Source organism: Bos indicus, chromosome 4 (genome assembly GCF_029378745.1).
Source record: "Bos indicus isolate NIAB-ARS_2022 breed Sahiwal x Tharparkar chromosome 4, NIAB-ARS_B.indTharparkar_mat_pri_1.0, whole genome shotgun sequence".
Taxonomy (NCBI): Eukaryota; Metazoa; Chordata; class Mammalia; order Artiodactyla; family Bovidae; genus Bos; species Bos indicus.
In genome coordinates, this window is record NC_091763.1 from 24,600,644 (window position 1) to 24,607,077 (window position 6,434).

The window sequence follows — 6,434 nt, forward strand, 5'->3', positions numbered from 1 at the left end:
CGCAAAGAGTCGGTTACGACTGAGCAACTGAACTGAACTGATTGCCTAGCAGTCAAACAAACAAAAAGCCTCATAAAAATGGAAATAAATCATATTTAAGAAACTCCTTTGCAATTTGTCATCCTACTTGTTTCCATCACGTTAGCACTGCTCAGTGAATTGCATATAGAAAATGAATAAAAATATTTTTGAACTATCATTTCTTGGCATTGTCAATCTATGAACAAGACATTTTTTTTTTTTTTTAATTTTCCATGAAGGGAGAGCATTTTCAATCTGCCATAACATATGCTCACCCATCTTTACCTTGAACCTACAGCATTTCACACTATAGTGAGCATAGATGATTCCTTTTTGACTTTTCTTATGCTGCTGGCAGAAGTCTTCTCGCGTTTGCTTTGAATCCAGTCTTCAGTGCATCTCTGTCTGCTTTTGCACAGATTCAGGAGTATAAGATGTAGCTGAGTCCAGCCTGTCGCCTGTACACCACCATGATGTCGCGAGAAAGGGCACAAGGACCCGTCAGTGTTGGCTTAGCCTTCTGCCCAGCTGGCGCAAGGCCAGGAACTACTTTTTCTTTGGGTTAATTTGCGAACTTTGATGGTGTAAAACAAGGTTCATATCTGTAATAAAAACAATATTGTAGTTTGAAGATTCGCAAATCCCCAAGGAAGTAATTCCTCAAGTATAAACATTGCTAGTTGCATTTATTCACTTGATTCCTCTTTATATGTTAAAAAGAAAAACAAACCCAACAGCCTTTACAAAAAGCATTTTCAGAGTGGCTTCACTTTTCTACAGAACATCAGTTAAAAATCAATAAAAGGCCAGGATGACACAAGATAGTGTTTATTTTTAAAGTTACCTCTATAAATGAATCTTCCAATTTCACATTTTTATGTTTCTCCTTTATGGTTAGTCTTTGGAGAAAATACAAATTAAAGAGTTTTTATTCAGTTGAAATGGAGGCTTTCTTTAGAAGATTTTCTTTCATAAAGCATAGATCAAATCTAAGCTCATATTTTGAATATGGAAATTCTCTTGGTGATGAAAGTTATACCGAGAAAATGTGGAATGTGTGCTTCATACTTTATGTGTTCTTGAGAATAATCACAGTGCCAGTGAACTTCAGGATGATGGAGTTTAATGGGCCCTGGAGTCTGAATAGATCTCATTTCTTGGATTAGCATATGAACTTGCAACCAGAAGTGTGTGTAGAATCAGCACAAATCTGCAGAGAGTCATGGCTCTGGTGGGAAAAACACGTGTGCCAGTCAAAGGAGCCCCTGGCTGCTGTAAGTGATTGAGGAATTGAAAACTTTGGCTCGCTCAGTGTAACTGGGTGCTAGACAGGATTCCACTAGGAAACTTGTGCTGAGATTAGACTAGTTTGTAAAGGATGCCAAGAAAAGCAGAGTTGGTGCTGCTAGGGCAGACTGAGGCATGAACAGTGAAGTCATTGGACGTTATAAAATACTCTAAAAGATGAGGAATTATCTAATAAAAAGTGTTGTCTTTAGTCTTTGGACCTGCTCTTTTGTTTTTTCTTTTTCCTTCTCCTCCCTGTTGTGATCAGTCATTGATCTCCAACTAGGTTCAGTTATTTGGTTTCCCTGGCACAGTTGTCATCTGGTCTGGGAATTATAATTAATTATTTTTGTGAAATAGCGACTATCTTGAAGCAATTCATTTATACTGGCAGAAGGTCAAAGCTTGTTTCAGAGTTTTAAGTGCCTAAAAAGTTGAAAAGTCTTCTCTTCTCATGTCCTGACAATGAAAGCAAGTAGGTAGAATCAAAGGGAACTGTGGGGTTTCTGGCATTATTGCCCTTTGCTTTGGTAACAAGAAGAAAAAAGAATGACTTGGAAAGACATAGGAAATTTAGCTCTTACCTGGGTGGATCATGTCAAGTTTTGGTTTTTCCATTTCCCTGTATTTCATTTATTTTTTGGATAGCGTTGTAATTTTACAAAGTGGTTGTGAAAACACTGCTGACAGCTGAATTTACATCCCTGGGTCATAATAGTCACCAGGAGATTGGGTCCACAGTGAATAAGCAGCAAGAAATCTGGGTAGAGGAATGGGGCATAGAGATATTATGTTAAAAACTCATTTAAAATATCAAAAGACACCACCCAATCTAACTTTTTTCCTATCGGTATAGCCATAAGGTAGTTCAGTCCTCAGACACAGTGTGGGGGATATGAAAAAAAGTCATTCATGTAAATTAACATCTTAAATGCATTATTTTGTCTTCAAAAATCTTTATAATTACATGAAAAATATATTAGTGTATTTGAACTTTAGAATTAAAAGCTGACTTACTGCCAAATAATGAGCAGGCTATTTTATTTTTGAGAGTTAGGAGAAGGAGAAAATCAAACTAATGAACAAAAAACAATTATTTATTAAACAGTACTTTGTTGATAGAAAATTTAGGAATTAAACAAGTCATATGACCTATAATCTAGGAGCAAAGAAAATTAACCAGTCTGTTCCTTTCAGATTCTTTAAGGCTGTGCTCCTTTCTATAAAGAGAAGCGAAAGAGACCAGTGTTTGCAGACTGTCTGCTTTAAGTCAGATGTTTTATACGCACTATCTCACATCCTCTGAATTAAATGCCACTCAGGGAAGCTTTACAGTCATCTTTTTAATGAATAAAAACATGAACCGCAGAGGGAAAAAAAATAAATCCACTATTGTTAGTAAGTGATGAAGTTCAAATTTTGAACCAGATCTATCCACAAATTTATGTTTGATTTACTTCACTGGCAAGCTGGAAGTGGAAACCAATTAAACATTTTTTAAAACCTGTATTTTTGTCATTAGTACCATGGGAATGAAAAAAAAAATCAATTGGAAAAAAAAAAAAAAAACTGCTTCATTCACATTTTATTCATTCAGTGAGAGTAGCTTGAAGCAGTGAGTGACCACGGCTGGAGCAAAGAACTACCACATGTGCCTGAGCCTTCTCTACACCATCCTCGCTCTCTGGAAGAGCCTGGTGCTTTTGTATGGTTTTCCTTACATGGTGGGCTGGCAGGTATGGTCACAAGAGGAGACACAGGAGAGGCTGTGGCAAACAAAATTTCATACAGTCACAGATCTGAGAGATAGGAGGGCAGGCAGACCACATGGGAAAGACACAGGATGGTCAGGAGCCAGAGATGGAGTGAGGGGAAGACTTTAAGCCTGAGTCTTGACTGGGGACAGCAAGGCAGAGTAGAAAGTACAGTTTAAAGTTAGTTGGTTTGAATCCTTTCAGTGGGCTTTCTAAAGCTATAGAGGTGGTTCCTAGTTGCCTGGTAGTCAGGTACAGATGAGAGAGTTGGACAATAAAGAAGGACAAGTGCTGAAGAATTGATGCTTTCAAAGTGTGGTGCTAGAGAAGACTCTTGAGAGCCCCCAGGACAGCAAAGAAATCAAACCTGTCAATCCTAAAGGACATGAACCCTGAATATTCATTGGAAGGACTGATGCTGAAGCTCCAATACTTTGGCCACCCAATGCAAACAGCCAACTCACTGGAAAAGCCCCTGATGTTGGGAAAGATTAAAGGCAAGAGAAGAATGGGGTGTCAGAGTATGAGATAGTTGGATGGCATCATCCACTCAATAGACATGAGTTTGAGCAAACTCTGGGAGATGGTGAAAGACAGGGAAGCCCAGTGTGGTGCAGTCCATGGGTCACAAAGAGTTGGATACAACTTAACAGCTGAACAACAAGGTCCTGAGGTGATTAAAGCAGAAGAATAAAGAGTAAGGCAAAGAAGTAAAGAGTAAGGCAAATAGAGGATGTGTTGGTTCTGGCTTCGTTAGTGTGCATTTTAAAGGCACACTCCGGGCCGAACTCTTTGCTATCATCTCTAAGAAGTGGCTGACCCCAAGAGGGGCAACTTCTCCCCAGCTGGAAAGTATTTTTTCTAAGATATCAAAACATTATAATATATAGAAAATTTTAAATATATACACTGTGCCTGTTTCACATGCCATGGTTATTGCTGTCCCTTGTCTTTCAAGTCACTATCCCTTCAGGTCTTGGGTTTGAGAATATAGTGAACATCTTAACCATCTAATTGGCAGGCATTCTTCCTTCCACAATCCAGAGAAGCCTGAGTCAGTTCAGCTTTCTTACTTCCTTCATGTAACCTACATGACTCAAAAGAAAGGTAACCATACCACCCTCTGCTCATGAGTGAGCCTGAATTATCAAAGGTCCTGCTCTTCTTGATTAGTAATTGAGTCAAGTATGGGCATGTGACTTTATCTTGACACCCCCACCCCACACACAGACCAAAATAAAGATTTCTGAAGGGTTCTAGAGAAGTTTTCATAGATCTGCTAAAAGGAATACAGAAAACTTCTCATGTTGAACACTTCTGACCTTAATGCATCAGGCAGCCACTGCATGAATGCAAGGGAAAGAAATCTCAGGATGAAACCAGCCCTGCCTAGGACAGAGCAGAGAGTCAGCACTCGTGAACTAAAGGTAGAGTGGAGCTAGGGACTGACCAGTCCTACCTCTGCATGTCCAAACTCTGGATGACCTCTCAGTGTTTAAGCCAGGTTGAGGTGGATTTTTCTATTGCACATATAGGTCTTTGCAAAGGCTTGCTCCTGATACAGAAGTTTTAGATAAGAGAGAAAAAGCTTAAGAGGACCCCTACTACAACATTGGTTCTGGTGTTTATCCAGGACTTCTACTATTTGTTAGGTTTATGCGAATGTAATTATTGTTTTTGGACCATGAATTTTAAATCATTATAACTAACCTCAAGCACATCTTTATTAGTAAAAACAGGAACCATTACAGTCAACACATTTTCGCCAATGAGAAAGATGTTTGTTTATTTCTATAGTGTAAAGATCCACGCTTCAGAATTAGACAAACTCTTGGAAAAGAATTTCTGCCTCCTGCTGTTTGTGGAAGCACTTTCCCTGTAATAGTTGTTGAGATGCTTGAAGAAGTGGTAGTTGGTTGGCGAGAGGTCAGGTGAATGTGGTGGATGAGGCAAAACTGTGTAGCCCAATTCATTCAACTTTTGAAGTGTTGGTTTTCCGATGTGTGGTCGGGCATTGTCTTGGAAAAGAATTGGGCCCATTGTGTTGACCAATGCCAGCTGCAGGCTTTGCAGTTTTTGGTGCATCTCATTGATTTACTGCGTGTACTTCTCAGATGTGATGGTTTCGCCAGAATTCAGAAAACTATACTGGATCAGATAGTCAGCAGACCACCAAACAGTGACCATGACCTTCTTTTAGTGCAAGCTTAGCTTTGAGAAGTGCTTTGCACCTTCTTCTTGGTCCAGCCACTGAGCTGATCATCACTGATTATCGTATAAAACCCACTTTTCATCACACCTCACAATCTGATGAAGAAACAGTTCATTGTTGTTGCATAGAATAAGATAAGACAACATTTCAAAACAATGATATTTTGAGTTTTGGTCAGCTCAGAAGGCACCCACTTACCGAGGTTTTTCATCTTTCCAGTTTGCTTCAAATGCCATTGACCATAGAATGGTTGAGTTCTTTGGCAACTTCTCATGCAGTTGTAACAGGATCAGCTTCAATGTGCTTTCAGTTGGTCATTGTCAACTTCCGATGACTGGCCATTGCACTCCTCATCTTCAAGGCTCTCATCTCCTTTGCAAAACTTCCTGAACCACCACTGCACTGTAGGTTCATTAGTAGTTCCTGGGACAAACACGTTGTGGATGTTGCGAGTTGTCTCGCTGCTTCATGACCCATTTTGAATGCAAATAAGAAAATTGTTCGAATTTGCTTTTTGTCTAGCATCATTTCCATAGTCTAAAATAAATATAAAATACACAGCAAGTAATGTCATTAGCCAAAAAAAAAACCCTGCGAGAAATGCACATTAAAATGATGTATAATATAACACTCATTTAAGACTGTATTCCTATATCAAACGGCAAAGTTCAACAGTGCAAAACCACAATTACTTTTGCACCAACCTACTAAAGAGCCTCTTGATGAAAGTGAAAGAGGAGAGTGAAAAAGTTGGCTTAAAACTCAACATTCAGGAAACTAAGATCATGGCATCCAGTCCCATCACTTCATGGCAAATAGGTGGGGGAACAATAGAAACAGTGACAGACTTTATTTTGGGGGGCTCCAAAATCACTGCAGATGGTGACTGCAGCCATGAAATTAAAAGACGCTTAGTCCTTGGAAGGAAATTTATGACCAACCTAGACAGCATATTAAAAAGCAGAGACATTACTTTGCCAACAATGGTCTGTCTAGTAAAAGCTATGGTTTTTCCAGTAGTCATGTATGGATGTGAGAGTTGGACTATAAAGCTGAGCACCGAAGAATTGATGCTTTTGAACTGTGTTGAAGAAGACTCTTGAGAATCCCTTGGACTGCAAGGATATCCAACCAGTCCATCCTAGAGGAAATCAGTCCTG

General features: G+C 39.2%; 1 pseudogene; it reads right to left on the minus strand.

Annotated features, from left to right (window-relative positions):
- Positions 1-237: 237 nt before the first annotated feature.
- Positions 238-493, minus strand: LOC109557860 (ATP synthase subunit epsilon, mitochondrial-like; annotated as a pseudogene).
- Between the last annotated feature and the right edge of the window lie 5,941 nt (positions 494-6,434).